Genomic DNA, 19,438 nt, shown 5'->3' on the forward strand with positions numbered 1-19,438 from the left:
AATAGGTCAGTGCCTTCAATCACAAATACATCGTTCCCCTTGAAGACCAAATTCAAACGCCTCACTTATGTTACATATACTCGTATGCCTTACCACAGATTTAGTCTTAAACACAGCTGTAGTTTTGGAAACTGCTTTACACCAATGTATTTCACACATTAAATAACTATCATTATACTTAGGTGATGTTTTGCAATTTTGGAAATATTTTATAACCTATTTTTCATACCTATCTAGGTTTTTCATCTGTCAAAAACATCTATTTTAACGTGACTTAATAGCCAATCAAAGCACTTAAATCATTTTCATAAAGCAATTATGTAGAGTACATTCTCATATACAACGGTACAAAACGAATTAATATGTTTAATTGTAACCCGTATGTATTGTTCAGATGTTAATGCGAGTATAATAGAGGCAGAAACAATACGTCGGTAATAGAATTCCGAAGTAATATCGAGTGAGACCCATCAATCACTGTTGCTATAGGATATGATCTTATCTGAAATGAAACCCATCATTTATAGATCTATCCGTCGGCGCTGGCCGAATATTATTAATAGATTTCTATCTGGTCATCAAGTGATTCCGGTAACGGTAATCTCGGTCATTTTGTCGGGCTATTGGTAAGGACAAATTACATGCCTCGATAACAACTACCTACTGCATACGCTACCTTTGAGTAAGAGTGTGGCTAATAAGAGTATACGGCAAATTACGGATGTAAATGGAATAAAAGCAATAAAGCTTCTATACGCTATTTTTTGGGTAATAAGTATGTGTAATATCTACAATTTACACAGTGTAATATTTTATTTTGTACCTACTTTAGTTTATGTTGTGGCTTTCTTTTTTTAAATATTTCACTAAAAATAAAATTTAGCAAAGTAGCATTAATCTACTCAAATATTAGGATTGACTTTTGAAACCACCGCTTAAAGCTCAATTTGCAAAATATAAGATAAAAATGATTTCTGCTTTGAGTAGAAAAGTGCATTCCCGCGCATGCACTTTTTTTTTCTCATACACATCTTTCTAAAATCCTTGCGTTTCCTAAATCTGACAGTAACAAGTTTAATGACGAATAAAAGGGGTCTTTAAACTTACATACATTCGTAAATGTCCTAATTATTTCTCAAACACTTGTTAAACCATAAATACCAAGTAAATATCTATTTCACTCTCGTTCATTTTAATTAACACGAACTAATTAGACAAAAGAAATGGGAACGTCTAAGGTTCGGCGAAATGGCTTTCCAATAATGACTCGTCGAGTTTAGTAATTAATTTGCAGTTGTTACTGGACTGTTCTGGGCACTTAATAATTACAACCTTAGCTTAGGACTTTACAAGTAGGTTATTAATTTTAATTACTGAAAGGTCAATAACTTTTTTCTGTGGTTCTTTTCTTAATTCAATAATTGGTATATTTTTGAGCTAAAATAGTAAATAATTTTAAGAAGTCACTATTAAAACTAAATAATAATGGAGAAAAAAAAAAGAAAAAAAAAACAATCATTACTATAAATAAAATAAACGATATAAAATAGAAAGACATACCTATAGAGGGGTGAATTTCTTACGTACTTCAATTTATAATCTAATAGATACGGGGATTATTTAACATAAGTTAACCATACCTGTGTAACTAACATAATTTTAAATCAAACGGTAAGACGTCGTTTTACATAAAATTGAATTCTGATCCGTTATCGAATTGACGAAACCGAATCCGTGTAATTGAGACTCACATTTGATATGTTTAATTAAATCTTCGGCTATTAGTATATTTGAAACATAAACAAGTTTTTAATGTTCGGAAACGAGCCCAAATATAAATTACAAAACAACTCTCATTAGGAACTTTCGAGCGTGTTGATATAAAACATTATGAAACATATCGTAAACTAAATTTTATGTACGAAAGGATGAACTTAGTAACCTGAGCTTTGCCCCTGAGTATAGCTGGTTTTAAAATAACAAATACGAAGGTCCAATTATAGATATTTAGGTTTTCGACACCGGTATTCTATTTACAGTGATTTAATTGCTAAATTAGCTCTTAAACTTTAAATATAATTTCAAGACATATTAAAGCTTTTGCCATATGTTAATCACATTCATGTAGCATCAACATTTTAAATTATAGGCTTAGCAAGTGAGCGTAGCATAGTACAATTTAATCTTTAATTATTTATTTATTTATTCACAACTTACATCTAACATTACAGAAAAAAAATCCTAATGCGTTAGTGTAGCTTAAAAATAACAATAATTAACGTCCAAATTACATAAAATATACAATATACATAATATAATATACAAGTAAAATAATTAATAATTTTCAATTACATGGAAGACTACCCTCGTGAACTCTCCAAGTGTGCAACAGAACAAGTCGATATGGTTTGCTATATGGACCTATCTGCTATATCGATATAGTATCTTAGTACCACATACTGCGTTGAAAATAAGTGCCCATATAAGCGGACTCAAATGCATTAACGGGTAATAATTCGTCCAATGACGATTTCAAAACGTCAAGCATTCGGTGAGATGGAAGATTACGCACTGACACAAACGATAACTTAAAAACTTTTTTCTTGTACACAGATAATCGACAACGAATAGAGTGAGAGATGAAAGCCTGTGATAAAAAAGCCTTGTCAATATCATTAAAGTTGTACCAACCCGGCATACGTACTTAACAAGATTGTAGGTTCATACTGAGATAATGATTGTACAGGTAGGTACTTTATTACGAATATCTGACATGGATAGTTTGTATTTTTTACTTGTTAACGGCCCCGGTTTGTAGTACAAACGCATTTGTGTTGATTTGATGTTCGTGTGAAGTTGTAAGTAAAGTGAGTATAAGTGAATTAAAATTATGACGAGATTCTTAAATTACATTACACATGCATAAAATTATTATATGCTACAAGATAACACGACAAAGACAATTTACATTTATATGCTCCCATAATGATTTAATGGAAATGAAAGTTCAAAATATCATTGAAAATAAATTGAATTTTACGACAATACGTATGATCAAAAACCTCATTATTCTGTTAAGTCATTACTTCCTATTGTACGTTTATAGTTTAGGGTCTTGCAATAAAAGGCCCTTGTACCATAATGGAGCAGAAATAAACCCCTCAGATGTATCTATTTTTGCCAAATAGCCTCTCCGTTGTTTCCATTGTCTCCTGTATCTTTTCATCGGTTGAAGAAACTGCAACCTCATATTTTGATTTGCTGTCTACTAGAGCAACGTGACTTTCAAATTTTTATAGACTCTATTATAGACTATTTTACTGTAATACGGGAGACGTGATTTATAGATTGCTTTTTTGATGAGATATCTATTATTCGTTGTTTTTTTATAAATAGGTATATTGTCCACAGAGAAAATTCTACCGGGCATGATAAACAGTTATGAATATAAATAAAAACACAAATAATGCAAGTAATTTGTACATATAGATTATAGATAGACCTTCCATATAAAGCAAAAAGTGTATTACTGAAAAAGTATATAAAAATCAATGCATTAAATTTATAAGCACGTTTACCTAGTGCGCTACTTCATACAAACTTGACTTGTCCAAAATTAGGGTTAATAAGTAAGTTTCATAAATATTTGTAGACACAAACCTTAATACAATGTCCAGTTTCCTTTTAAGTCAAAACTAATAACGTATAATCCGAAAATCTCCAAGTTGTCACACGTCCATCTTCGAGATTTACATAACACCTCGTCAACGGTATGTCCATAATAGGTTTACATAGCGAAGCACTCTCTTGGACATTCTCCAGCCTGCCCTGCACTTTAGTGGGTACAACTATCCTGATATATGCAGAACATGTCCTGAATTTGTATAGCAAATTAAAATTGTGACTAAAAATTATTTTTTGTTCATAGAATTGAACCTATTTGTTGTTAGGACTATAAACATCTGTAACTCATTGTATATAGATCTGAAAGTGATCATATGTGCGTTGTTACTGTTAAAAACAATTTTATTGCTTTGTAGAATATAAACTGATGTCACTAACAGTCTATGAATATCTGTAACTAATCAAATAAAGACTAGAAATTGATTATCATGCGTTGTTACTCCTTTAACATGGAATATGTTTAAAGAGAACATCTGTAAAAACTTTTCACACCAGAAGACAATAATTATTTAACACTACAACTTTATATTCCCTTAAAATGTCTTATGAAGTGAAAAGTATAGTATAGTAAAGTATATAAAACCGTCCTTACGAGCACAAAAATGCACTGTATTGTAAAAGTTAAATTTTAAAACTAAAGACGGAACTTTAACTTGAAACGACAAAGCACACCCAAAGGCTACATTCAAAAACATGAATTTGCAAACTTGAGCCTGGGAGAAAGGAAATAACGAGATAATGTAATACTGGTGGTATACCTGTGAAGCCTCGTTATTTCAGTTCTAACCTCAACTAAACATTATTAATTTTCTTCCATATACATTTCGTAAATGCTAATGTCATATTATCTTAATATATACAGGTAAATCACGTGTTATTATGTTTGAACCTAAGCTTGCAAATCACTCAACTGATTTTAATTAAATTTTGATGGTTTTGGGTAGTTGCAGTTTACAAGACAAGTTAGTAGGTACTTAGAATTGGCATCCTAAGTACCTACTAACTATCCGTAGAATACTAGTAAATTGTTCTGGGGAACAATTTACTAGTATCCTACGGATTTAGTTTAGATATTGGAAAGATTATGTACTTATATGAAACACCAGTCTTCAACTCCCTTATAATTTAAAATATAATTTCTCATGACAAAAAAAAAAACATCAAAACTGGAATATCCCAAGCAACTCTGTGAGATGGTAACACTACCGTAGACAAACGCGTAGACCAAATATATTCAGCAGGTGTCCACGTATTTACATACAATTTCAAAGACATACATACGATAACTCCCTCTTTAGCACGAGATCCGGTGTGATCGGTTTCATAATGCGGAGCCACAGCCAGTCCAGCACCGAGGATTATACGTGAACATCATTCCAATGAGCATTCGACTGAACGTTTAACTATGAATGTCGTGAATTAATCTGTATACGATTTAAATGTATTATGAAGATTGGGAACGGCGTTTATATTTCGTCGAGTTTGTTTCGAATTTAATTTAGTGCATCTGAACATGTCTTACGTATTAATACTACATAATTCTGTAAGCAACGTTCGTTTAAAATATTTTCACGTGTAAGTATGAAGTTGTATGCATTTTACATTGGAATTATTATTACAATAATTAAATATAGTATAATTCAATGTTGCTTTAAAGTAATTAAAACGACGAATTTATTAAACGATTGAGTCGATCACAAGAAAATATAAATTAATTAGGACTTACGATGATTTCTCATTAATTCTATAGTGGGATGAGGATGATGGTTTCAGTAACTCTATAAAAGATAAATCAAGTGAAATCCATTGCAAATATCACGTATTGTATCCAAATTTACCGAAAATGCTATTCAAGTCTCACAAAGGCCCTTGAATAAAATTTATTCCTAATATTTTTCTCAACATTAGAATACATTATCTTCTGCTATTGGTTCCGAAGACCGCTTTCATTGAATATAATACTTACAATTTTATGTTACGGAATAATGGCCGGTTTGTAAGATAAATATTTTCTTTCTCGCAGTTTTCTCGAAACTTCTTAAATTGGCTCGAATTAAAGCTTTGTCCTACACAGTTACTGTCTTTTCTCTTATTTGTTTTCAAACTTAATTATATTTTACTCAACGAAAACAGTTACCAAGGATATTTAAATATTCTTGAAACGATACGCTGTGATACGATTTTTTCTGAAGGAAACTTTCTGATTTGATGAATACGTAATACAATATACACAAAATAAGACCAAAATAAATTAATTATAAGGTAAGAATAGGTATTGTCGGATTAAAATATTTCATTTACATTTTGGATAATTCTAGGTAAAATATACCACAAGGCGTAACAATTCGTCAGTTTGAAACGAATGAAATAAAAAACTTGGACCCAATATTGTATATCCAAGGCGTTATAAAAATATTATTTCTTAATTTACTAAGGCTGGGTCGGCTTATTATTTTCATTATCATATTAAATCCAGTATCAATACAGCCGTGGTAAAATTATCGTACTTTGTAAAACAAATTATATTCTACTTAAATTATTCCCGGTTACCAACGAGAAAAACGTAGTTCCTAAGTATTATAATACAGGAATAAATAGGCTTATTTTTGTCTTATTCGATTTTCGTGACAGGGTAACTTCTTACATACATACATACATTCACAATACATGTATACCACAATAATTACTTAGTAATACAGAAGTCGCTTCAGCCAATTTCGAAATTTCAAACGCTTTCTAAGTGTGTGCGATTTCAAGATCACAAATGTTATTTTCATAAGAAGTTCTAAAGTCTCTCTAGCGAATACAAGCTTCTTAGTACAATTTCGCAGTTCGCAGATAACACAGATTTCGAAATTCATATTTACAGTTTCGTAGCGAGGTTCGTGGAACAGGAAATGTTGGGCAAACAAAGCGCATTAGTGTATTGCAGGCCACCCTCAGCCGAGCCGCGCCCACAAGCAGTCGTGACGAGGCCTGCCTACTGCAGGGACAGAGTGATAAGCGAGAGCGGATTATTAAACAAACGGTTAACCGATATTGTACCCAAAGTAACTACTTTTTTAAAGTGCGAAAATTTGTTAGAATTTATTTACATGGGAGATATTTAAGGAAATGTGTAAAATGAATGTAGAACGAGATTTGAGTAAATAAAGTCGTGTTACAATAATAATAACTCTTAATAAATCTTCATGAATATTTTAATTTGGAACAGATACCTACTCATAATACGTTTTTTATTATTTTTTTTTTCAATCAGATCAGGTCACGGCGAAAATCTAAGTAATATCTTGGAAACTAAATTTGTAAGTGAGTATGTATATTTTTATATGTAAGCTAAAAATATATTTCTGTAAGCCGTCGCAAATCCATTAGTGCAGATTAATGATATTCATATAAACTATGAATGGCTCCAATTTTCTTTTTGTTAAGGGTAGTACGCGATACAAAAATATGACTAGTAACTATTCATCAATTACTCAGGTAGTAGACGGGTTAAACAGTTATTCGTGAAATTCAATGGAAGCAAAAACAGACGAAAGCAAACAATAGCAGGTATTGCAATAACATTATATGGTTTTTGTTTGTGTATACTGGGACCGGTTAATGTCACATAAGATTTCATGGGTCCCTTTATTTGATATTTGGTTGTTATTCTTTGTATTAGCTTTGAATGGAAACCAATTACAGCTTACTACTGTTGTACGGTTAGTTATTTGATGTACGTTTTTTGTGGAATCTGTTATTTTTACGATACGTATGTTCTTTCATTTTGCACTTTAATAAATACTAGATTTATTTAATACTTAATACTGTAAATCCCTACTTTGGTTATAAAAAAAACGTTTTATAAATATACCTAACGGTAAGGACTACCTGGTGGAGAGCATACACCGTGGATATTTGAAACACCAGAGGTCCAATGCATTGCCGGCTTTAAAGATGAGCTCTTTTTGCGCGCCTTATGAAGAGCCCCAACCTGATAGAACACACAGAGGTGACCTTAATGTCCCTCCGCACACTTAAGGGTTCTAACCGATAATATATGATTACTATTTGTTAAAATATTGGATCGTGAAATACTTTAAATAATAAAATCTTATTTTCTTAGCTCAGGCACATCTTTATTTCACTAAATATTTGACAAGAAGTAATAACTCAGAAAACATTACCAAAGAGTTTAGTATTCTATGACCATACTTTTTCGATAATCTAGATTACTATTATTTTCTACTTAAATTAAGATTATAATATTTACTTATTTACAACACTATTAGCTATATTATTTCAAACGAATATCTCCGGACTATATTTTGTTCTCAAAAACTGCACAAAAACTTTAAAGTGTAGCAGCAAGCACGCTTGTATGAACTCTTATTAAATTATCGTCACTATAGCAGAGGCTTCAGTTTCTGTATTTTATACCGCTGATGCCTCGCTCGATGCTCCGAGAATATAAATAAGAGACGATATGGCGTGTTTAATGACTATTGGAACGATTCTTGTGAAGAAAACTTCCGTAAAATTAACTTCATATTTTTATTTGCAATGAAGCTCATGCATTTGTTATTATACGAATGGTTTTGAATAGTTATGTTTTTTTTTTCAAAAAATACTCTTAGTTCTTAATACAACATCGAATGTATGATTTTTTGTGTTCAGAAAACTTTTGTAAATAATTTTACCTGCATAGACTAGTTTGAGGCGCCATGTACTACGCCTTGTTTAGTAACGCTATTCTGATATACAATGAAATAATGTAGCAATAAGACTAAAGAATGAGAAATCACGAAAATGATAACAACTAATTAAAAAGTCACTAATTAAAAAGTCACATTAAATTACACCATTTTCTTCTCTAAATCATGATTTAGTTATTGTATTAGATACAAAAAGCAACAAAGATAAAAACTAGGCAATAAAATCAAAAGGCCACTAGCTCTAATAGCAAACCTGTGTTTTAGAATTACCTGATATCACAACCAAATTAAATTACTAATTTTGTAAGGCTAAAAGTATCAATCTTATCGCACCGATGTCCCCACTTTCATTATCAACTTATAGGGTTATTATTTTGGGGGAAGAGTTTTATTGTGCTGTAAATATTTTATTCCGTGATAAGAGCCATTGGAAGATAAAGCAAATTGATCGTTGTAGGCCAGAGCTGGGGTCTCTGCGTTGAGGTTTTGTTTATATGACACGGTCACGACCAAGGCGACTTATAAATGAGTTAACGACCAAAATGTCGTACTGTATAAAGTTTTATATAAAGCAATCGTTTCATTTGTGTTGAAACGATAGCTTTATCCGCAACAAATCGAATCTTTAGTAAGTAACTTAAATAATATATTGTTGTAAATTAATTGTTGCTTGTAACAAATCACACATGTGTAATTCTAGAATGATTCATATTTAAACCTTACATTTATTTCTACGAATTTTATAATATACACTTACTTATGTCTACGTTCTTAATGTGTCACTCTGGTAGCTAGATGTATTCGTTGTATCGTGGTCTTGTTTACCTAGAACAAATAAACAGTTCATCATTTAAATGTAACTCACAACATTTTGTTCTCATACAATAAAATGTAAAAACATTCTTTTCAAATTATTCTGTTTAATATGCGTCTTGGCGTATTCCATTAATTCGGGATACGCCCGAACAAACAACATTATGTATCCAATATTGTTTTAAACGTGTAATAGAAGCGTAAAGCTGCAAGATCAATATAATCACGAGACTAGGAGGGATTGAACGTAATTTCACCCTATTTTCCTTCATATTACTCAGCTATAGCCGGTTATGTAACGACTACACACATTTAACGATCTACTTGTACAAAAGCCTTTAGTCATTATGTTACAGTTTTATTACAGAAATAAGTAGTTTAAAAACGTTAAATTTGACAGGGGTTAGCTACGTAGGTACTCACACTTATAGATAGATGCTATAGATGTGGAGGGACGGATTGTCATCATGAGTGAAGTTTTTACTAAGTCCTTAGGGATAGCAACACCTATAACAGGATTTATATAAGACTCTAAACCAATTATAGTATTAAGACTCTATGAGTTTTGTACACATTAATAATGAGGTATATTTCTGTTTCCCACTTTGATAAGATCTTCATAAATTAAAGTAGGACAATATCTACCCAATTGAACATTTGATGTTTCTTTTTGTGTGCTAGATTTAAATAAATTTCTTTAATAATTTCATTATTTTGCGATTGCAATGTACATGCTACAAACGAGACCTCATTAAAACATTACAGCTATTTAACTGTTGTTAAACCTTCGAAGAATTCAATTCAGCGTCATTCAGACATGGATGGGTTGCGATATCCGCATACTTTAAGCGTACTGGGTGTTCGTACACTTCTTGATACAACAAAAAGCTACATTATCCATTCCCCTAGACGTGAGTACACACTGTCGTGCACGGAATCTTTTTATTAGGATTTAATTAAGTGCGCGGCGGAAGCTCCGAACATTAGGCGCGCGTGCGGGGAGATTACAACGTAACCGGCACGACTTAGCGAAACTCAATCCGTATTGTTCCATAATAGAAAGCTGTATTATGTGCCTTAACCCTAATAGTACGCTATCGAGCATCTTATGTTTTATTCAAAGGAGATTAGCGATGGGCGTCGAACGTGCCTCTAAGGATTTTTCTTAATGTTAATATTGAACGCAACGATTTCAATATGAAAATCGACTCGAATTAAGCACAGCGGGCGCTTAGTGCCGTTAGCTTTCGGTACCGCGTTGAAATTAATATTATCGGAGTGTCTGCTTTTGATTAATTGTACGTGGAATTGATTACGGGACCGCTCGTCGGTTGTCACTACGATATTAGATTCCCTTACGACGTGTACCTGTATTTTGTATGAATATTTAGAAGTAGGTATAATTATATATTATCGGCATCATTTCTCTTATTTCATTAAGTATCGTGTCAATAGGCACATTTCAACATAATGTTAGGCCGTTGAAAGCAACCACGTTACAAGCCACATTATTATCCATTGTGTATGCTCATCATCTTGCGTCTTCAGACGCATCATAGATACAAGTGAGCTAATACGACGTTGCGTCAGAAATACCATCTAATTACAACTCACGTGGAGCGTAGCCGGGCACGAATTAAAAATAATGACGGTCGGTTAAAACTTTTCTGGAATCCAGCACCACAAAAGGACGACGCGGTCCGATCGGTTCGAATCCGTTGCTTGACGGGCAGCTGCAGAATAAAATTATGAGCATTTTTATTTCTCGCTCGAAGGCCGGACCGTACACCTGCCGGCCCACCGCGATTGACACCTACCCCATAATATACTATAACATGAAAAAAATCTAACAATGGCCCGTACGCAGCCGCATGAGAACTTATTATTGGCCCTTTATAAAGTGAGCCATTCATTTTTGTACATCTTTATACAATCCTGACCATTAGCCGGGGCGTGTGGGCAGCGTGGGCTCGTAGCTAAATAAAAGTATTGTTGTGCCTAACAAAACATCCAAGTGAACATCTTCATAAAATGACATCTCAGTTTTCCATTGTTGCGTTGAATTCCTCGATACATTTCAAACGAAATTTATTGCCAATTTCTCATACTGTTTACCGAAAAGTGAGTGAATGGTAGGTGAGTGAATTATTGTAATGAAATAAAGGCTGCCAGATTGAAAGCGTCCGATGAAAGCCGACGTCGCCAGGAGGAGCCGTTTGATGATAATGATTTATGGCGACAGAATAACGACGCGATTTTAGCGCGTTAATGTTAAGAAAGATAAATGTTCCGAGATTCCTTTTTCGAGCGAAAAGAAATAACGTTTTCATTAGTTGTCCGCGCCACAATAGATGACACGATGTTATCATCGCAGCTAGGAGGCGGATCAGGCTAGTACAACAAGAAGTGGAGCAAAAACAAACAAAATAATTTATGGAAGTCTGAGGCGATGCGGGCCCGATAACTGGTGCTAACCGCAGGTGCGATCCAAAAAAGTAGTAACCGCACAAACTCCAAACAGACCGCAAACTCGTTTGCAGTACAATCATCTCACTAGATGCCGTGCTATATTTAGATGAGCGCTCCGGACTGGATTAGTGACGGTGCAAGGTGCAGATTGTCAGTAGAGTAGCGACACGCGCCGGTGACAATGCATTAAGCTCATACGAACCATAGTCAGATCCATTTCAATGTACACAAATTACTACTTCGAGGAAGGATCGTTGGGTACTCGGAAAATTTACGGACGATTAGCGGACTACGTCTGAAGTGTTCGTTACCGAAGAGGTCGTAATTAAATGTAGCCACCAAATCGTCTTCTGTTAACGACAGTGTAGCGTTAATGATGGCGATGTTCTGAGCCGTTTTCGGCGAAACTGAACCTTCCAGTTATGAGGCTCGTCAGGCTAAGCTACTTCGTTAGCTACTGCTGTAATGACTCGCTTAATTCGAGATAATTACGCTCCCAGCAAACGCAAACGTGGGCCAGGGAAATTTATCGAGACGTGAACGCGCCTCGACTAAACCCAACCGAGATATTTGTTCCGTTCTTGTTCTTACTCAAAGCTACAAAGTGTAGGCGATTACATTCATTATGCCAGTATAAATCACCCGCTAGTACACATTCTCGATTAAATAGATATTTTATTTGATTTTAAATGATCAACCTAATTTGTATGCGTCAAGTACGCGGACCCTTCCCATCACGAATTTACAATATCCGTTCGTATTAATAAACAACATTATTCCACAATATCACGTGCGCATCAGTCATCCTGTCCAAATCGCTTCTTTTAATCAAAAGTGACTCAAGGAGTCTACATTCGCGGTGCCGCTGCGTACAAACGCGAAATCATTTTAATATTCCTCGCGAAACAAAGCGTTCCTTTTTATTCGAAACTTTTCCCTTTCGGTACGTACGTATTGTTTTTTTTTTCGGAGTGTCGCTTAGACATTCTGTCAGTCAGTTCGGTATAATTCAAATTAAATACACCTACCGCGCGCAACCGCCCCTTGAATGTTAAGAAGCGCTGCACTCCCTCTTCTCTCTGGAATTGGAAATGAGCGCGGTTGATGTTTTGTTTTAATAAACTCACATATTTGCCTTCAAAGTAAAAGGCTTTTATTTGATTTGTTCGCGAGGTTTCCGAGTTCCAGCTAACCGCCTATCAGGGTCGTAACTTTGTTACATGGTAGCTTAAAGCGAAATCAGTGCGTTTAAACTCTGGCTTAAAAGGCACCTTAATACGTTTCGTGTCCTGCTTTACTATTTGTCGTCAAAGATAATTTTAATCGAAACCATAAATGTCGGAAAGCGTGCAGAGATCTGGGATACCAGTCACGAGATAAGTCAATCGAGAGTCGCTTTCGATGCCCTGAGAGCTTACCGTGACTCGTGTGGGATCATAAACAACCGGCAGTCTGCAATCACTTCGAAATCATGTCCTCCAGCCAGAAATATGAATCTTGCCACATGGCAATAAATCGAATCACGAAGTAGGAACTCGAAATTGTGTGATACATTTGTGACTATTATTGTTCTCATGGAAATATTACGTCTAGACCGACAAGAACGTGGTGGGAGCAAAACGAGCGTCGTCCGAGATCTTCGCAATGCAACGCTCCGGCCGGCCTATTGTTAGCGTGATATGCCTGTGTAAATTCACTCCAAACTACCGGCTCATTTATCTCTATAATTACCAGATATAATTATCCTATAAATATCTGCGAACCTTCACAATCGAATGAAATAATGCCACCAGAACTAATTGTGATTTCTGACCGGTCGTTATCGAGTTTACGTGTAGGGACACTGTAGTAAGGGGTCTTTATCGCCCCGTATCAGTTTATCGATGCTCAAAATTGCAACTGCCACGCTCGTGACTACACCTTCGTGACGTACAGGTATTATTTTATAAATTGAAGGAGCAAATAAGCCTACAATCCACCTGATACCCTCTACCACTCATGGATACCTTTTTTTTTTTTTTTGTTTACGAGGGGGAAACCTTCAAAAGGTACCCGGTGCCGTGGGAGCGACACAGGGTTATGTGGGATTTTTACCGCACTAAAACCCCCCCGGTGGCCTTCCTCTACGTTGCCAAGAGGACTCCGGGATCTCCTACGGAACGCAACCGGAGTCCTCTGAACGCGTCGCCCCTTCGGGCTCCACCCAGGTAAGCTCCAGGACTCGCCACACCGTCTGGTGTTTACGACGGTACCACTCATGGATACCTAAGGTTTCAATAGATGCGTTGCTACCACTGAAATAGCCTTTTATAAGTGTTTCTTCCTCACCACACCCACCAAATCAAAACACATGCGCTTAAAACTACTGCTATGAAGCAAAAATGGGTAAAATAGTTTTTGTGGCCGGAACGTTAACGTTGCGACAGGCTCTGAGGTTGTCCCTTTGGTGACATTTATTTTAATCTACACGCTCTCTTTACGGAGACATAAAGTCGGCAAACTGGGCTTTAATCCTTATTTATTTATTTGCACCTGCAAAGTTCCATTCCAGTATCTTCATCGAAGCAAACCCAACCGTTCGATATTGATTTAATGCTTTGCAGGGCAGCTTATAATTAAATAATTATATACGTCATACACGCCGGTAGGTACACGTACATGACTGACGGCAAAGGTTTTAATTAAGACGTATTGTTCAACGGAACGGGGCGTGACTTTTAAAAAGTTCGTCTCAGCGCGTTTGAAATCCTTTCATTTAATACGCGTCTTGACTTCCGCATTCTCATCCATAAGCGGAAGAGTTGATGAATCTTGTGTTAATATTAGAGTATATACATAGTTAATGTAATGTTTATTTTCCCAGAAAAAAGCTTTAGCAGTACAATAATAATAAATATTCCATTATACATAGACATCCAACAAAATAATCTACAATCGATCAAAACCGTTAACCGTGAATGGAAAAGTCAGATACGCTTTTATATTGATTTGATGTTTTGATATCGCGATCCGTTCGACTCGTTAATACCATACAACAATAGCAATGCGAAATAGCGCGTATTCCCATCACATTCTGTATTGTTGTAAACAAACTTTTTGCTAGAACACGATTAGCTGGGAAGCATTCGATTACATCTTCTATGTTCGAAAAAAAAACGAAACACGCCAGCAAAATCCAATCCGAAACGCTAAGTAAACACCTCCACAGACGCTTAAGACAAGCCTAGACGGAAGAAAAACAAAAGCGGGAACACGATTAATGCGACCGGCACGGCAGGCGAGCGAAAAATCAAAATCCACGGCGAAAGAGATGGGAACACGCCATAAATTACACCTGCCTCGATGAAATAAAGCGGAGATATTGTTTTAAAAGTAAGTCCCGGGCGGGTGATTACGGCAGCTAACCCAGACTTGGAATTCCGATAGTTTTTGCGCCGGTAAAAACTGATATTCCATCGGCCGCGTTCCGTCCGTATATTGAGTTAATGTCGGTCGTGATTGTGGTTGCATCTCTGTCTATTGCGGGGAAACGAGCAAGAGGGATATTGTTTCAGTCAGGGTAGTTCGTATCGCATTTTATGGTAAGTTGGCGGGCCCGCATCGGCAGGTGTACGCGGTGCACCTGCGACGCGGTCGGACGAGCTGCGAGATGCGATCGAAGGACAACGAACTCGTCACCGATGTATCATAAACCCGACAGTCGGGTACGAGATGTAATATGAAATTATTAAAGCATTTATGTGCTTACACGCGTGGCGACGCAATAACGCGGTTTTTTAATCTGCATGGTTGAAAATATTATTAGGCTTTAATTACGCCTATGACTATTTTCGTTATATCATTTGAAATATATCCAAAACAAGATAATGTACTCAGACGAATGAGGAACATAATTTTAAAATTTATTTTAATGTAAAATTTAAAGATTTGACTTAAAATATTGATGTTTTTTTATTTACAAATTATGGACAGACAAATATTTATATCTAAACTAAACATTAAATACATTATAACTCTCGCCTAAGAGTCTGTAAAGGAAACCACATTTGAAGTAATTAAGGCCTAGTCAACGTTTCTCGGTCTCAATCGGTCTCAATCGGTCGAATCGGTGTAGGAATCGAACTCAGAATTCGATTGAGATTCAGCGGCGAAGCGTACTAACGAGTTTCCGCGAATAGATAACACACACGTTCGCAATTCTGGAGCAAACGCAACATAAATTAGTTAATGATATGCGAAACATGAACATAAGAGCCGTAAGATACAAACAACGTATTCTAGATCGTTGCTCGCTCTAATGATATGCGGTTACTTATAAAGGGGAGATTAATGACTAATGGATAATACCATCCAATGAAAAAATATGATACAAATGGCTAGTTGTATTCAATAGGAAATGTTTGTAGGACAGTTGCTGTTCCGAGAAAATGGCTTTATGCAATATGTAACAACTTTATACGAACAATTGCTATGAATATACACCTGTTTATGTAGAGCATTTACCATTATTAACCCATTATCCCGCTGCTAGGCACTAGTCGGCTTTTAGAATGGCCATAGTCCATAATGCTAGTCAGTTAGTCTAGTGTGATAGATTAGATACCACTTCACAAACCTTTAAAAACTTTTTTGAAATTTCTCAGACTTAGTTACTTAATTTTTTCACAGAATCTGCTGGCATTTTCTACTCATATACTTAATGTTTACCTTCTAAATTAATCTAGGTAAGTGTCACTAAAATTAATTAAAATTTTCTTCACATTTACCAAAGTATCAACTTAACTGTAGCGTAATAAGTTTCGTAATTGAGTTTCACCTCCAACCTTTGTCTGAACAAATAAAGTTTCTTTTGTTCTTGAACTTGTAACATTGTTTAATAGACAACGCGATGAAAATTTCCTGAAAATAGTGTTCGTGAACTTCGGAGCGTGTGTACTGTGTACCTACTTAATGTCAACCCGAAAGTTCAACATTAATTTTGAAAGGATTATTTTCTACTTTGCTACTATGGGGATTATTTTTATAATTCTTACGTATTTTAAATGTTTACTTCATTTGCGTATTTTATCATTTATCCCTGTGAGTTCATCATCATAATATTTATTTATTTTGAAACACCTTAAACTAACCCTTACCTTAACAAACAAGACTTAATGCCCAATGGCATTCTCTGCCAGTCACCCCGGGGCGACCGTAGACCAAATATTCTACCGTATAACAATGGTTTCAAGAGCTACTGTGTTCTGATTTTAAGGAATTGGTATATGTAGTTGGTTAGTAAACTTCAGAGATTTTCGAGAACTATATGCAAAGGTGTCTTCAAAAATTTCGTCTCGATTTCACTGTTTAAACAATTAAATATACTGTCTGTTGTCAATTTAGTATTCATCGTTATTTAGTTCAAACAACTCATAATACCATTGGTTTATCCTGCACTAAAACTATGAATATTTACTTTTCAAATGATAATATCGCGAAGCTTTTAAGATTAGCTTAGTTTGATAAGGTGTCAAAGTTAAAGCAATCTAAAAGCTAAGTTAACTACAAATACATTGAGATGTGAAGCAAATATGCGTAAGAATAAGCTGTGATTTAGTTATTTAAATATTACTATCATGTCTCTTCATATACCAGAAAGATAATTTTAATTATGGTTTAACAAACATAAGCAACTAGTTAAATATGCGGAGCGCATATTTAACTAGTCTAATCTGCCCGCGACTTCATACGAGTTTATGTTACGGATTATTTTTAATTATTTTTGTGGGTTGTTGGTATAACTTAGTGATTTATTATAACAAATTATTAAACGCAGTATTTGTTCTATTTTGTTGATGGCGTAGCAGTCACTATATCGGCCTAACAAGCAAGATTACGAGTTCGATCCCCAGCAATACAGGGGTAAAAAACGTTTTAAAACTAATTGGCCCATATCAGGAGGTTGTGGTTGCCACGGACACAATTAGGATCAGATATCTAACCTGATCATTTAGATCGTAGCCTGCACAATAATTAAAAAAACCCATGAAAAAAACATAGTATGTGAATTCATAAATGTGCGCTCCCTTTGAAACAGTTAAACATTTTCAGGCAATAAAATTTCATTTCCAAGTCAAAACGTGTCTGTTACATAGTTCAAACATAAACCATTCCCTTAATCCGAGCATATGTAAATACACAGATACTCCATCAGACCGTAATTTATTTAGGTTTCGTGTTATGCGCTTCGGAAATTTTCATCTAAAGTGTTTAGAATACGGTCTACCCGCGGCCGTAAATGCCAGTCAATTTTGTTTTAATCAAATAGTGCTGATAAGGTTACTCGTTAACCCGAAACTTATTTGCGAAACGTTGTCTGATATATGAAATAGGCCAAGTAAATGATACGTAAGCTAAGTGGGAGGTCAGGTTCGGCACCTCATACAAGTGATCATTTTATTATTGTCGGGTTTATCTGAAATTACTATTTTCTGTAACCGTAAAATACATAATTGCTTGCGGTTTTTAATATTGTTATTGACTTGTGATTTATATTTAGGGACGAGTCTAGGTTGATGGCTAAAACGCAGATTGGTATTGAATTGGTTCCAACCTTTGAGATTATTGTGGCTTCAATCTTTCTCATTTTAACGACTCTGATTACTGATACTCCAGCAAATATCTTAATAATTAATTTGATATCTGTTCTGATTGTGTGACATCTACGTGTATTGCATCTACTATACAAGGCATCCTAGAGATACTAGTATAAGTGTAGAACTCATTTTTTCATTCAGTCAGAAGGACTGTGCTACGCCGTGAAGCAGTGCAGAATTTGAAAATTAAAACACAACATTAGTAGTTACATACACCAGAATCTAAATTAAGTTGAACAACGAAAATAAGCAGAAGGAACAATACAGATAACCGGGTAAAGAAGTTAGTATATCCGGCAAACCCGGAGATCGGAAGAGGCGAATTCTAGCCGGATATTGAATATTGATCGCACACCCTTAACCCTGATGTATCGCCGTCGTTACCGGCCCTCTACTGACGATAAAGGGATACTCGGCGATTATTCAATTGTGTTTAGGAAAAACATTGTTGTGGTGAAAATAAGGGATTAGACGATTCGTTAGCTTGAAGTAATTTAGGGCAGTGGGGTACTTAATATTAGCTAATGTAGGGCAATGCTTTTTTTATGTAACCGAAGTAACCGAGAATGGGCCATGGAGATTTGTAATCCCAAGATAGGAAAATAGTTCTACATAAGGTACATCATAGAGACGTTGCCGCATTGCCTCCTGAAGATAATGATGGTCATCTCATGTATCTGCCAGAACCCACACCCTTCAACAAAAACCCAAGCACTGCTTTATGCTAAAAGTAGGTACAGCAATAGTTCCTTTCAGATCAAACGACAATGGTTTTAACATTTTTTTAATGACTGCTAGTCCAGAGAAATAAACTAGAATATGTTATATTAGTATATCGCCTTAACAATTCTTCAATAAAAGACACAGAGGCTTACACTTAAGATGAAAGTTAAACAAACATCATAATTATAATCGGAGATGCTTGCATGGGTTTTGAACCCAAGACTTACCTCTTGATTCATACTCATAACGCTTAATAGTTTAGTAGGAAAATTTCATTACCTACACATTTATATAAAACCACATTGCATGAACCTAAAAGTTCATAACAATAATCCCTTTAGTGCTAAACGTCTGACTTGTATTAGACACTAATATGAAAGACGTAGCCCACGGCTACACACGCCTTGAAAGCTT

General features: G+C 35.1%; 1 protein-coding gene across 2 annotated transcripts in view; it reads right to left on the reverse strand.

Annotated features, from left to right (window-relative positions):
* LOC140754366 (uncharacterized) overlaps positions 1–19,438 on the reverse strand; it is an 81,482-nt gene that overhangs the window by 55,023 nt on the left and 7,021 nt on the right. Inside the window, exon 2 of one of the 2 annotated variants that reach the window (XM_073089379.1) lies at positions 9,142–9,209. The exons of the other annotated variant lie outside the window; for it this stretch is intronic. The gene's annotated coding sequence lies outside the window, so the exon portion shown is untranslated. The remainder of the gene's footprint in view (positions 1–9,141; positions 9,210–19,438) is intronic. 2 annotated transcript variants of the gene reach the window in all.

Source organism: Epargyreus clarus, unplaced genomic scaffold (genome assembly GCF_041222505.1).
Source record: "Epargyreus clarus isolate Ecla_fem2 unplaced genomic scaffold, WU_Ecla_fem_2.2 ptg000003l, whole genome shotgun sequence".
In the NCBI taxonomy this organism is placed as follows: domain Eukaryota; kingdom Metazoa; phylum Arthropoda; class Insecta; order Lepidoptera; family Hesperiidae; genus Epargyreus; species Epargyreus clarus.